Source organism: Rhinopithecus bieti, unplaced genomic scaffold (assembly GCF_001698545.2).
Source record: "Rhinopithecus bieti isolate Rb0 unplaced genomic scaffold, ASM169854v2 scaffold_5775, whole genome shotgun sequence".
Classification (NCBI taxonomy): Eukaryota; Metazoa; Chordata; class Mammalia; order Primates; family Cercopithecidae; genus Rhinopithecus; species Rhinopithecus bieti.
The window spans coordinates 57,480-72,973 of record NW_016804817.1 but is presented as its reverse complement, the minus strand read 5'-3'; the positions used below and the strand labels follow the sequence as shown (position 1 = coordinate 72,973).

Here is a 15,494-nt window from a genome sequence, read left to right as displayed (position 1 = left end):
AAAAAAAAAAAAAAAAAAAAAAATTAGTTACCCTGATGTAGTGGCTCATGCCTGTGGTCCCAGCTACTCAGGAGGCTGAGGTGGGATGATGGCTTGAGCCCAGGAGGTGGAGGTGGCAGTGAGCAAAGATTGCACCACAGCACTCTAGCCTGGGCGACAGAGCCAGATCATGTTTCAAAACAAAGAAACAAACCAAGATTTAGGGTAGTGGGAAACAGTTTTTCAACTTCTGGATGCAAACAGATTTTCTGGTTATTTCTAGCTATCCCTAATAAAGTAGTTAACTTGGTACCAGTTTTTGTCTATAGCACTAATACGTGTGGGAACAATTAAATTTAGGGTTGAGAGCAGTGGTTTTTTTAGCTTCCTGGCTTCCAATTATTATTCTAGGTATATCTAATTCCCTCTAATTAAATAAATAAACAGATGTCACTATTTATCAATATTACCTCATTATTATTTTTTTAAAAATAAAAGAATTGAAAACAAAGTATTAACTTCCTGGTGTTATATATTCATACTGGTTATTTCTATTCACGTTTATTTAACTGATTACCTATGTAACACTAGATAACTGCACTACTCACTCATCATTCCACTATAGTAAGAATTTAGATTTGAGAAAAATGTGTTTTTTAGATTATGGGCTACTATGTATTTCTCTATTTAACTTTACTTGTGTCTAGTTAACTAGTTATCTAGATACTCCCAGATATCCGTAGTATTAACTCCTTATCCAACACGAAATTAGAAGGTAAAGTTGAGAATAGGTTTCTCATCTGCCTGGATTCAACTAATTATTCCACTTACCATAAGCTATCTATAGTTTACTTTTTCCTTAGGTACCATGACTTATGTATAGTATTAACACATTATGCCAACAAGAAATATGATGTCAAAGTTGGGAAGAATACTTTTTGGCTTCCTGGCTTACGCTAGTCATTCTAGTCACCTCCAGTTATCCCTAGATACCTAGGTTTTTTTCTTTTAGGTACCATTACTTTTCTATAGTTCTAAGGCAACATTCCATCCAGGAATAACGAGATAGTGTATAAGACTGTGCATTTCAGGCAAACAAAAATAGACAAATGGGACTTAATTAAACTAAAAATCTTCTGCACAGTAAAAGAAACAATCAACGGAGTGAAGAGACAACCTGTTGAATGGGAGAAAATATGTGCAAACTATTCATCTGACAGGGGACTAATATCCAGAGTATACAAGGAACTCAAACAACTCAAGTGGAAAAAATGCAAATAATCCCATTAAAAAGTGGACAAAAAACATGAATAGACATTTCTCAAAAGAAGACATACAAATGGTATATGAAAAATTGCTCAACATCACTCATCAGAGAAATGCAAATCAAACCACAATGAGATATTATCTTATCCTAGTGATAATGGCTATTATTAAAAAGACAAAAACAACAGATGTTAGTGAGGATGCAGAGAAAAGGAATCTCTTATATATTGTTGGTGGGAATGAAAATTAGTATAGCCACTATGAACGACAGTGTAGTGATTTCTCAAAAAACTAAAAATAGAATTATCATTCCATCCAGCAATCCCACCACTGGGTCTACTCAAAGGAAAAGAAATCAACATATCAAAGGGATACCTGTATTCGCATGTTGATTGCAGCACTGTTCACAATAGCAAAGACACGGAAGTAGCTTGTGTCAATCAACAGATGAGTGGATAAAGAAAATGTGTTACATATACACAGTGAAATAGTATTCAACCATAAAAAAAGTATGAAATCATGCCATTTGCAGCAACTTGGCAGGTCATTACTTTAAGTGTAATAAGCCAGGCACAAAAAGACAAATATCACATCATCTCACTTATATGTGGGAGCTAAAAAATGTGAACACATGGAGGTAGAGAGTGGAAAAATAGATAACAAAGAATGGAAAGAGTGGAGGCGGGGGAGATGATGAAGAGAAGTGGGTGGAAGGGTGCAAACATACAGTAAGAAGGAATAAATTCAATGTTAGATAGCAGAGTAGAGTGACTATACTTAGCAAAAATGTACTTGGGTGATGGATACCCTAATACCCTGACCTGACACTATGCATTAAATACACGTAACAAAATTTCTCTTCTACCCCATAAATTTATACAAATAAACTGGTCCAAATACAAATGTCTCACACCTGTAATCCTAGTTATTCATGAGGCTGAGGCAGGAGGATTGCTTGGGCCCAAGAGTTCAAAACCAGATCGGGCAACATACTGAAACCCCATTTCCAAAAAAGAAAAAAATTATTAAGACTGTGCATTTCAATTTTGACTTCAAATGAATGTTCTAATTATCTTTAGTTACCTGTAGTAACCTAGTTAAATAGGTATCACCGGCTATCTATAGTATTATTATTATAACAAAGAATCAGAAGTTCAAGTGGTAAATCATGATTTTTCAGAATCATGCCTTCAAATCTTTTTTCTAATTACTTCTACATAATCCAAATTTACTCGAGACCTGTGTACCACTAGATATGTATACTACAAACTCATTTTAACAAGGAAAGATAAGAATTCGACTTGTTGAGGATTGCTTCCCAGGTTCCAGGCTTCTCTGAGTTATTCTAGTTATCTCTAGTTATCTCCAGTTCAGTAGTTACCTATGTACCCCTGGTTATATAGAACTAACTCATTATGCTAACAAGAAATAAGAAGTTGGTTACAAGAGGAAGTGTTCACTCTCTGGCTATATTTATTATTGACTTTTTACAAGTGTGTGTTATTGAGCCACAGAGACGTTAAGTGACCTGCTCAATGTCACCCACTTGGAAAATATCCAGAGCTGGGATTTTAACCTATCCTGAGTACTATCCGTGACACAGAGGATGTTTGCTATCGTGCTATATGCTATAATATTATTTTGAAATTAGTAGCTGTAGTTATTGCTATTTAACTAGTACCTATGTTAAAGCAGTTAACTATAGGACTGGTTAACTTCCAGAATTCAACCACTTTTTTTAGCCTCCTCATTTAAACTTGCTATTCTAGATATCATTATTTATCCCTTGGTTACTAACGATGGAGGTACCACTAGATATCTATGGCACTAATTCGATATTCAAACAAGTGAAGGAAATTTTGAGATGAATGATACTTTCATTTCTGTTTATCTCTAGTTAACTAATTACAAAAGAACACTAATTATAGCATAATAGCAAAGGTTATTGAGCATATCGTCTGTGTCAGGGACAGTACTCGGAGAATGGGTTCAAATTCCAGCACTGGACATTTCCTAAGTGAGTGACTGTGAGCAGGGTACTTAACATCTCCGTTACTCAATAACACCACATGTAAAATGACAATAATAACACATCCTTGTCTACAGGGTTGTTAAGAGGATTAAATGTTACTATAAACAAATCACTTAGATCATTGCCTAGAACACAGTAAGAACCACGTAAGTTTGAGCTACCATTAGTACCATCTCAATCTCCACAACAGGCTCCATAAGGTAGGTATTATTATGACTCCATTTTATAGATGAGAAAATTAAAGCACAGGAAAAAAAAACTCACCAGGTTAGCTAGCTAGCAAATGACAAGCAATGCCATAATGCAGATGCCAGCAGTCTGGCTCCAGGGTCTCTTCCTTCATAAATCTAGGACATCAAACCCGTCATTTGTGCCTATTTTTACCTGGTTGATGCTCAATTATGTATGTGACATTTGCAAGACATGAATCAATGTAACTAAAATTTTAAAGTACATACCATCTTGATTGGTGTCCCGTTAGGTAACACTCACCAAAGGAGCACAGAAATGACTACTGAAGCTGAGAAAGCACTGAAGCAAGTTATGGAAATCTCAGATGTGAAACACCACACGACTCCAATTCTGACAGCTGTCCTAGCTGGGCTGAGGCACACCATGATTAAAATCATTGTAGTTCTCCCACATAATAACGAATCCCAGGCCGAAATTCATTACAGGGTGTCTGGCCACGTGAAGGGTGAGGTTTGCAGAACTCTACAAGAAGCAGCCTGGGGAGGAGACATCTTGCTTAATGTCAAGGAGATTCTGTGGGGGTGAAATTCCTTGACAGCTTTTTTAGAGTGAATCTGTCAACAAACCATATTGTAGCTGGTTTCCTATCTACCCTCTCAGGAACAGGAGACAGGAGAGACTTACCTGTTGGGCACAGCAGGCAAAGTGAGTGGGGTCCAGGGTGCTTTTACAGCTTATGAAAATAGTTTAATTTATTGAATGGGTCTGATGACAATGGAGGTTATGAAGGTAAAAACTGGATAAATAATCACTCTATTCAGGAAACCAACTCATTCAAAGGCACAATTCTTATTTTTTTATTTTATGTTTTACAGCCAGGGTCTCAGTCTGTAGTTCAGGCTGGAGTGCAGTGGTGTGATCATAGTGAGGCAGGAGAATAGTCTGGAGGCAGGGAATCTAAGGCCGTTTCATGCTGACTTCCTAGAACTAAATTGAAAGGAAAGCCCTAACTTTCCAAGCCTAAGTAACAAAAGGACCAACGGCTACACCTTTTGCAAACTCCCACCCTTTCCGTGGGGGCAGAAGGGAAATTGAAAGACTGATTGCAGGCCAAGTCTTCCTTTGCGTAGAAGTACAACTTTGTAACTGCACTTTAGCCTCTGAGTGGTTGCTTTCGGCAACCAGTGAGATGTTTGCATAGGAGTGTGACCATTGTAACTTCACTTCAGCCTCTGACTGTGGGCCACCACTTCATTTACATAAGGCAAACAGCAAATCGCTAATGGAAAACATCTAGGGGGTATTAGGACCTGAGAAGATTCTGTATCAGGGCCCTTGAACAGTTGCTACAGCGGCTCCCACCCTGTGAAGTGTACTTTAGTTTTCACTAAATCTCTGCTTTTGTTGCTTCATTCTTTCCTTGATTTGTTTGTGCGTTTTGTCCAATTTTTGTTCCAAACGCCGAGAACCTGGACTTCCTCACCAGTAACAATAGCTCACTGCAGCCTGGAACGCCTGGGCTCAGGGGATCCTCCCACTTAAGCCTCCTGAGTAGCTTGGACTACAGGCGCGTACCACGAGGTCCAGCTACTTTTATTTTTTATTTTTTTAGTGATGGGTGTCTTGCTAGGTTGCTTAGGCTGGTCTCAAACTCCTGGGCTCAAGTGATCCTCCCTCCTCAGCCTCCCAGAGTAGCTAGGATTACAGGCCCACATCACCGGGCCCAACGGCTCTGGGGCTAGATTGGGTCTCGCTCCTCCGCCCCTCCCCCTGCCCCAAATCAGCAGTAACAGGGCGGCTCAGTGCCTTCCTCCTGGCAGTCACCCCGCTGGCAGTGGGAGTGGTCAAGGAAGCGCAAAATGGAGCAATGGAGCAAGGGTTTCCAACACAGGCCTGCCCGGAAGCCGCACCCTGACCAGGAGCGCGCCCCTGACTTCAGGGCCATGCCCTGGCCGCGAGGGCATGAGAGCAAGGCCTTCCATCACACACACACACACACACACACACACACACACACACACACACCCCGACCGGAGGCGACCGGAGCAGCAGCCGGCTCCCCATCGCGTGCAGGCGGTGGACCCAAAGTTCACCCGCCCGAACTCAGACCAGGAGCCAGAGGACCCCGCGCAGATTCCGCAGAGGCATCTGGCTTCATCGACCGCGCTCCCAGCCAAGATCCAGCCACGAAGACACCACCGACCTCCGCCTGGGCTTCCTGTTCCATGAGCTCCAGGAAGGCGACGGTCAGTGCCTGGCTCGGGACCCCGACCTGTGCATTGGTGAATTCTTGGAAAGTAACTTTCCTGGAGAGAGGCGCGTGGACCGGCCCCTCTCTTAGGCGCCCTGTGCCCGGTCAAACTCTCTCTATCTCTCTCTATCTCTCTCTCTCTCTCTCTCTCTTTCTCATCATCTCTCCTCTCTCTCTCCCCCTCCCTTTCCCTCTCCTCCTTTCCAGATGCGAAGGCTATAGGGACTTCGGTGATTGATGTGAGAGGAGAGGATAAGAAGAAAATAGGGTCTGAACCCGAGCAGGGAGCAGAAGCAGAAGAAAGTCACGTCTGCGCGGGAGCTCCGCGGACCCCATGTTCGGTGAGAACCAGAAGGGCGGCGGTGGAGACCAGGAGCCCTGGCAGCAGCAGCCTGAGGAGTCCGCCCAGGACTCTTCCTCCTCGGAGCTGCATCCCCAAGATCAGCAGCACCTCTTCTCCCCCAGCGCATTCAGTGGGTTGCGCCTGAAGGAGCTAGACATCATTTTCCAAAGCTCTCAATATCCCGACGTGTTTGCTAGGTAAGCGGCTTGCTCTGGAGGTGCGCAGTTCTCCAGGACGCTAGGGCTTTTCCCGGGACGCCTTTGGCTCTGCCCCAGTCTCGCTCCCTCCCCTCCAGAGTCAAAAGCTACATATGGAGCTCAAGGCCACTGGAGTAGGTCACTCTTGAGCTGTAGGGTGGGGGCGATGCCTACTGGGCATTAAGGTATTTTTTCACGCATTATAGAAACGAATCAAGCCAGGAAACTTTGGCCAGACTCCTGTTTTGGAAATGTTTTATTGGAATTGCGATTGACATCAGGGTGAGGAGAGCGAGTCCTACAGGGTTGGATCTTGCCTTTATTGAACACTTTAACAATTTGGTTACTGTGGATTTTTTTCATTGGTCTTGATTTTTAAAATAATGCCTTAACATTTGTTAATCTTCAGGCTGGTTTGGTGGCTCACGCCTGTAATCCTAACACTCTGGGAGGCCGAGGCGAGAGGACCACTTGAGTCCAGGCCTTCAAGACCAGCCTGAGTAATATAATGATACTCTGTCGCTACATAAAAATTAAAAAAATTAGACAGGCATGGTGGCACACACCTGTAGTCACAGCTACTCCGTGGGATCTCTTGAGCCCAGGTGTTCGTGGGTTCAGTGAACCATGATTGTGTCACCCCTCCTCCAGCCTGGACAACAGAGCTAGACCCTATCTCTAAAATTAAATAGATAGATGGACAGTTAGACAGACAGCGATATCTTGAATCCTGAGTGTTTTAGCGCTCTCTTAAATTCTGCACACCAAGGACAGCCATCCCTAATACAATCATGGGGCGAGGTATCACAGAAAAATATGCTGGAGCGGTTGAGAGGATAGACATTTCTAAACCGGTATGAAACGTTCATCAGTGTATTTCATTTCATTCACAATTCTGAAAAAGTTTAAATACTGAACGTTTGTGGTTTTCTGCCCAAGAAAGGAGCTTACAATATTCATGGATGTGAGTGAAGCCAAAGTGGAAGCCAGTAAGCCTGATGAAAGCAATTGGTCAGAGTAGCCACTCTGAAACATGCTTCAGTCCTTGGATACCTTTGTCCTACACATTCTCAAGTTGGCCTATTTTTGTTGCCTTTTCTATGTTTGTGAAGTGAGTTCTGAACTTTAGAGGGTGAAAAATGGGATAAGGAAACCCAAGCTTATAGAAATTACCCATTACCAGAGGGAATATGCTTTCTAATGGAAAAATAAAACTATACATACCAAACTGCTACTTTTATTTCCTGTACAAAATTAAGAATAAATAAAGATCAATTTCTTCCAACAATGGTATCCTTTAGAGAATACTTCTGTGTGGAGGTATCTTGGGACTGAGTCTGACTTCAAAGTTTGCAAATTAATGCACCAAAGAGCTAGGATGTGAGAAGTTTCAACTGTATTTAAAATATTTAAACCAAGCTATGCTCTTGGCTCAGTGAGTGAGTTTATAAATATTCGGGCATTGGGTTAAGGGAGTAAGTCACACACACAGACAACATACTATATGAGTAATTAATGTATGTTTAGTTTCACTGAGACTGATAGGGAGGAGATAGCTTAAAAGTCCAAGTGCCTGGTGGTCCTAATGTTTTTCCGAAGTGTCTGATGAAGATATGTAGAAAGTGGCTGCCTGAAATTTTAATTTTCTGGAATACTTCGATGTGTAGCCCTGAAACACTGCTAATAATACCACACATATACAGGTGGGGTTGGGAGGGAGACAGGTTCTGCAATGCAAACCTGTCAATTTGGTCTGAAAATTGGAACAAACAAGAACAATTTTGAATAAGGTTCCCAGGTCACCTAAGGAGGCATGAAAAAGAGTTAAAGTAAAGAATGGCAACACTACATATATACCTGAAGAAATGCGCACAAGTGAACTTTATTTTGCGTGAATATTCTTCTTGAGGCAATTCTCTAAACAACTAAGGAATTATTTTGGTGGGGACTATCTAAAGAGTGGGTTTTATGAAATTTGTTTGGCTGATAGGGGGGCACACTCAACTTTAAACCAGATTCTTACCTTGTGCCTCAATTTTAAAATACTTTTTCATTTTCACGGCAGTAGATGATTAACTTGTACGGTCCATCTGCGCAGATCAAAAGAGTTACTAGAATACTTAAGTTTTATCTAAGAGGAGAATTTTTGCAAAAATGAAAACAAAATTCCAGCGATAAGGTTACGCAGCCTCGCTCTGCAGTTTGTGTGAGTGCAGTGATGGAAAGGAGCTGCACAGAGGCTAGTGCGGCGCTGGACCTTTTACGTGACAATTACGAACTAGTTCTCGCCCCAATTTTTCAGACGAATAGAGACCCAATCCATGCTCAATAGGACATTCAATGCCCCCAACTCGCGACTCACTAGGGAAGATTCCTAAGTGGACTACTCAGGCTTATTTATGGGAAGGCAACAGCTAAGCATGATTCCAAACATGCGTCCAGTTCTATCCACTGCCTCCCTTTTTGTGGGGGGACTACAGGAATAGGAGTATCTGGCCCAAAGGTCCTGCTGCTTTCAGAAGATCATGGAGGCAGGGACTTCCACCAAAGCCACGCGAATGATGAGGCTGTTCTCCCTTTTCTCCCCCATCCCCTAGACCAGAAGGGCCATACTACTACACCGTCTCCCTAACTCAAAATGGACAGTCACAAACGTCAATGTATTTTATTGCCCTCTCTTCTCTTAAGAGATCTTAGAATTTTCCTTGCCCCTAATTAAATAATAGAAAGGCATATTTGGGTTATTGGCCACTCAGATCAAGGGGAGATGCGTACCCTAAGCAGGTGATCAAGACTTCTATCATCTCACTGGATAGGGCAGTCATTGTGTTCATGGTGTCTTTCTCTTCCTGTGCAACCACCACAGCTAGAAACAACAAAAAGAAAAAATGGCGCAGGGTTGAAGGACCCAGGCCATTTTTCAAGGAAACATTAAGTTCTTCTCAATATAGCCTTTGCTTTTTGAGCAATCTCTAGCCAATGCAAGGCTTTTCTCGGTTTGGCTATTAAAAGCTGCTTAATTGGGGACCACAAGGCTGCACTATGAAGTGAATTGCTAAGATACAGGCCCATGGGGCTTCAATCAGAATTTCCTCTCGCAGGGGTTACCATCAAAGTCCAGTTTTCACAGCACTTATGTGTTCCCAGTGTAAAGCGAGCTCATGTTTTCTTAGGAGAGCATGCTTTTCTTTTTTTTTTTTTTTTTTTTTTTTTTTTGCTGTATTGTTCCACTATTTCACTCCTTGTGACCTTCACATGTTGCTGGATATGAATTCAGGAAAGCAGTTGCATGTAATGGGGGCGGGACTCTGCCACAGAGAGGGAGGCTTCAGTTGCCTACCTAGTGGGGCCCCAGCACCTGGCTGAATTTGGGGGAAACAATCTAGCGGAATGCCACCTGCTGTATGCCACTTGGCCATACTCAACAGATAAGTGAAACCAACATTTTATTCCCAATGTGGCAACTGTTCTTTTTAAACAATCAGCCGTTCCTCAATGCTTATGGGCTACCCTCTAAACAGAACTTACAGAATCTATAGAAATGAAAGTCACAGGACAACATCAGACGATTTTGACCTCTTCTGATGCTCCCAGTTGAGCAACATGCCGTTTTGCCATATTGCCGATTGAAAGCCACTCACAAAAATCCTGCAGTAACACTAACGTTTCAATTGAACACACTAACAGAACATTTTTTTCATGCTCAGGAAAAGAAGAGTGAATACCATTTCCACTAACTGATGGAGTCTTCAGAGACATGTATGACTTGTTTGTTTGTTTTGTTTTTGTTTTTGTTTTTGACTCAGGGTCTCACTCTTCGTCCAGCGCAGAGTGCAGCTGGCCGAATCTCACCTCACTGCGACTTCCACCTCCAGGTTCACAGGGATCCTCCCACACTCAGCCTCTCTGTAGCTGGGGACTACAGGGCATGCACCACCATGCCCAGCTGATTTTGTACGTTTAGTGGAGCTGGGGTTTTCACCATGCTTGCCCAGGCTTGTCTCAAACTCCTGGGCTCAGGGCGATCCACCCCCCGGGATCGCTTGAATGGAGCCACGGCGCCCTGTCAACATATATATTATTTTTGAATGCCTCTCTAGTTCTTCCAAAGTTACCAGAAGAATTAGGCATGGGGCAGAGGAGGGGGTAATAGTCAAAAAGAGGATGCTTTTAGAGTAATTAGTTTCCACTCAGTCTAAGTTTCAAACAGAGAGTTATTTTAAAAGTATCCCACAAAACGGCATGTAGTTAAAATTGTACTTCAAATATTTCAATGGCAACAATCAGGCCCACGTGTGACACCAGGCTGTAATCCCGGCACTTTTTGGGAACGAGTGAGAGGATTTGCTTGAGCTCAGGAGTTCAAAAACCGCCCGGGCAAGCAGATTGAGATCTGCATCTCCAAAAAAGGGATTAAAAAATAAACATATGAAAAGGAAAAAGGAAAGATGAGAAACCTCACTATTCTAATACAAGTTTAAAATTTTTATTTTATTAAAAAATATTTACACTGGTTACCAGGAAAATAGGTTCACCCAAGCATAGACGGTGCTTCGTAAATGTTAGTTTCAGCTGAAAAGTTTGGATACATCTTGGAGAGTCCAGTCACTTCTGCATCTATCCAGTAATCTAAAAAAATTGGTGGTTTTGCTTTCTAAATTCTTTTTTGTTGTTGTTTTTGGAGACAGAGTGTCTCACTCTGTCACCCAGGCTGGAGTGCATGGCTGGATATCCACACACTGCAACCCCATTGAAAAGCCCATCTTCGGTCTGCGGAAGTACCACTACATCAATAGAGGCAGTTGGATTTTTAATCAGGTTTCCTCAAGGATTGCCTAAGGGGCCATTCATCCTCTGAAAAACCTTTTTTTTTTCTTCTTTTTTTTTTTGAGACAGGTTCTTGCTCTGTCACCCAGATTGGAGTGGCAGTAGGCACAATCTTGGCTTCATGCAACTCTGCTCTCAGGTCAAGCGATCCACCTCATGTCTCATGCTACCTAGGTAGCTGGGACTACCCTTGGTGCACTACCAAGTCCAGGTAATTTTTATTTCACATGGAGTTTCACCATATTGGCCAGGCTGGTCTCAACTCCCTGACAGCTACGTGGACTCTGCGCCGCCTGGCCTCCCAAATTGCTGGGATTACAGGCGTGAGCCACTCGGGCTGGCCTCATCCTCTGAAAACTCCTTGAGAGTGGAATAAAAGATGGTCTGAAAAAAAAGCTGGTCATGCGGGGTGGGATCACTGCACTCACGCGAACTGCACAGCACATCTCATAACCTCATCCGGATTTTCTTTTTTGTTTTGAAAATATACTCGGTCAATAATACTTAAGTAATCTTAGCAATTCTTTTCATCTCATGACCTACAAATTAATCATCCACTGCCTGGAAATTGAAAAAGCATTTCAATTAGCACAGGTAAGAACTGGTCCAAATTTGAAGGGTATCCCACCCCACCACCAAACAAATTCATGCAAACCCACCAGTTTAAAACAGCTACCATAAAAAAAAAAAAAATCCTTAGTTGTTAGGAAATTTCGTAAAGAGAATACTCCCCTCAAGAGCTCCATTTGTGCCCAGTATCTTCAAGGTATATATTTGAATGTATGCAATTTTTCTTTAACCTTTTCACCCTTCTTAGGTGAGTGAAAACTTATTCAATAATTGTTCTTTTTTATTCCAATTTTAAACAAATATCCAGTTTGCAAACCTGCCCCTCCCCACACCCCACTGTAATGCCAGTATATTAGCAGTGTATTCAGGCTTACAAATCAAAGTATTCGAGAAAATCAAAATTTCAGGCTGCCACTTTCTACATGGCTTCATCAGACCCTTAAAAACAATAGCAGGACCACCAGGCACTTGGACTTTTAAGCTATGTCCTCCCCATCAGTCTCAGTGAAACTAAACATACATTAATTACTTATATAATGTGTTATTTCTGTGTGTAACTTATTCCCTCACTCCAATGCCTGAATATTTATAAATTCGGTCATTTAGCTAAGAACATAGCCTGGTTTAAATATTTTAAATACAGTTGAACCTTCTCACAATATAGCTCCTTGGTGCATTAATTTGCCAACTCCTCAAGTCAGGCTCAGTCCCAACATAACTCTACACAGAAGTGTTCTCTAAAGGATACCATTGTTAGAAAGAATGGAACTTTATTTGTACTTAATCTTGTACAGGAAATAGAAGTAACAGTTTAGTTCTGTTTCGTTTTCTTTTTCCATTAGAAAGCATATTCCCTCTGGTAATGGGAAATTTCCATAGGCTAAGGTTTATGTATCCCATTACTCCCCCGCTAAAGTTGAAAACTCACTTGGCAAACATAGAAAAGGCAACAAAAACAGGCCAATTTAAGAATGTGTAGGACAAAGGTATCCAAGGACTGAGGCAGGTTTCAGAGTGGCTACTCTGACCAATTGCTTTCATCAGGCTTACTGGCTTCCACTTCGGCTTTACTCATATCCATGCATATTGCAAGCTGCTTTCTGGGGAAGAAAACAACAAAAATTCAGTATTTGGGATTGTGGATGAAATGAAATACACCTATGAGCATTTCATACCAGTATGAAAATGTCTACCCTCCCAACTGCTCCTGCACATTTTTCTGTGATACCTAGCCCCAGGCTTGCATTAGGTAGGGATGGTTGTTCTTTGTGTGCAGAATTTAAGAGAGGGCTAAAACACTCAGGATTCAAGATTTATCTCTCTCTCTCTACCTATCTATCTATCTATCATCTATTTATGTAATTTATCTATGTATCTAATTTTAGAGACAGGGTCTAGCTCTGTAGCACAGGCTGGAGGGCAGTGGCCGGATCACCGTTCACTGAAGCCTTGAACTTCAAGCTCAAGTTCGGAGTTCGGGTGTATGCTGCTAACATGCCCAGATAATTTAAAAAAATTTTTTGTAGAGATGAAGTCTCACTATATTGGTCAGCCTGGTCCTGAACTCCTGGACTCAAGCGATCCTCCTGACTTGCCCTCCCAGAGTGCTGGGATTACATCCATAAGCCACCACACCAGCCCGAAAATTAATAACTTTTAATGCAAATATTTAACTTGATTCGTTTCTATACTGCGTGAAAAAATACCTTGATGCCCAGTTGCTATCGCCGGCATCCCACAGCTCAAGAGCAGCCCTGAGCCAGTGGCCTTGAGCTCCCTAAATAGCTCTTGGCACTGGAGGGTGGTAACGAGACATGGGTAGAGCCAAAGGCGTCCAGGGAAGTGCCCCAGCGTCCTGGGAACTGGGTAGCTCCAGAGCAAGCCGCTTACCGGCGAACACGTCGGGATATTCAGAGCGTGGGAAAATGCTGTCTAGCTCCTTCAGGTGCAACCTGCTGAACGCACTGGTGCTGAAGATACGCTGCTAATATTGAGGTTGTGGCTCCTCCGAGGAGGAGTCCTGGGCTGGAAGCCTCAGGCTGCTACTGTGAGGGCTCCTGGTCGCCACCGTCGCCCTTCTGGTTCTACTTGACCGTGGGGTCGGCAGCTCCCGCGCAGAAATGACTTTCTACTTCTGCTCCGGCTCCCTGCTCGGGTTCGGACCGTATTTTCTTCTCATTGTCTCCTCCCGCTTCAATCACCGAAGTCCCTACAGCCTTCGCATCTGGAAAGGAGGAAAGGCAAAGAGACTGAGTGAGGAGAGAGATAAGAGAGAGAGATATCAGGGCGTTTGGCGCGGGCATAGGGCAGCATAGAACCGCAGCCTGAGAGAGGAGGCGCAGCAGCATCCGGTCCACGCGTCCCTCTCCGGGAAAGTTCCCTTCCGAGAGTTCCCCAAAGCACCGGTCTGAGTCCCCAGACAGGCACTGACTGTCGCCTTCCTGGAGCTCATGGAACAGGAAACCCAGGCCGGGGTCACCTGTGTCTTCGTGGCCGGATCTGGGCTGGGAACCCATCTGGGAGCGCGGTGGATGAAGCGTTGCGCCTCCGCGGATTCTGCGCTGGGGTCCTCTGACTCCTCTGAGTTCCGGAGCGTGGACTTTAGGTCCCACGACTGCAGGTGGCAGGGAGTTGGCTGCTGCTCTGGTCGCCGCTGCTTAAGGTGTGTGTGTGGCGGAAGGCCCTGCTGGCAGGCGCTCACGGCGTGAGAGTGGCCATTAAATCAGGGACGCATTAGTGGTCAGGGCACGGGGAGGGGTGGAGGGGTGTGTGGAGACCTTCGATTCATTTTGAGGCTTCGTTGACCATTCCCACTGCGGGCGGGGTGACTGCGGGAGGAAGGGGTTGAGCTGTCTGGTGCGAGTCGAAACTGAGGCAGGATCACCTTCCAGGATGACAATACTTATTTTAATTATCTCCAGTTATTTTGAGGTAAGTAATGAAGTAGACATCACCAGATATCTATAATACTAACTCGTTATAAGAAGAAATAAGAAGTTGGAGTGGTAAATCATTATTTTTTCAACTTCATGACATCATATTTTTTTCTGGTTATTTCTAGTTAAACCTATTTCACTACTGACATAGTTACCACCAGATATCTGTAGTATAAATTCATTATTTCACAAAAAAATAAGAATTTGAGTTTGTGAAGACTGTGCTTTCAAACATCACTGCACTCCAGCGTAGGCAACACAGCGAGGTGCTGTCTCAAAAAAAGAAAGAGAAAGAAGGAAATGAAGGAAGGAAGGTAAGAAAGGAAAGAAAGGACAGAAAAGAAGGAAGAAGGAAAGAAAATGGAAGGAAAAGGAAAAGAGAAAAAAGGAAAGAAAGAAAGAAAAGAAAGTATTTATGAGAATATTTTCTCACCTCCTTGTCTTTGGTGTAGGACAGGCAAGCCGCCAAATTGGAATTTTGCCCAGATGGAGGGTGAGCGGGTGGTGAGACAGAGCAACTTTTATTGAACTAGTATTGCTCTTTGCAGAACAGCGCTAACCCGTAGGCAGTGCACCCGGAGCCAGCAGCAGATGGGCTGTTGGCAGCTGTATTTATACCTACTTTTAATTATGTGCTAATCAATAGGTAGGTTATTGAGAACTTTCAAGAAAACGAGTGAGGAGTATCCAGAAAATACAAGGTAACTTCCTGGCTATTGCCATGGCCCCTGGCTATGGCAGTTGTAAATTGTCTTTACACTGGGGGTGTCTTCTTGCTAATGGGCAGTGAAGACAACTAGAGGTAGCTTTCGTCGCCATCTGCTGGATTTGGATGGCTTCTTCCCTGCATCCTGGTTTTTCGGGTTTTTGTTGTTGTTTTTCTTTTCTTTTCTTTTCTTTT

General features: G+C 43.1%; 1 long non-coding RNA gene across 2 annotated transcripts in view; it reads right to left on the bottom strand.

The window, feature by feature from the left end:
* Nucleotides 1–12,520: 12,520 nt before the first annotated feature.
* LOC108528591 (uncharacterized) overlaps nucleotides 12,521–15,494 on the bottom strand; it is a 5,169-nt gene continuing 2,195 nt past the window's right edge. Inside the window, exons 1-3 of one of the 2 annotated variants that reach the window (XR_001885219.1) lie at nucleotides 14,137–14,538; nucleotides 13,548–13,881; nucleotides 12,521–12,757 (exon numbers count right to left, since the gene is read on the bottom strand). This is a non-coding gene — a long non-coding RNA (uncharacterized LOC108528591). Of the gene's footprint in view, nucleotides 12,758–13,547; nucleotides 13,882–14,136; nucleotides 14,539–15,494 lie in introns of those variants that run through there. The other variant, XR_001885220.1, reaches the window with a different exon arrangement.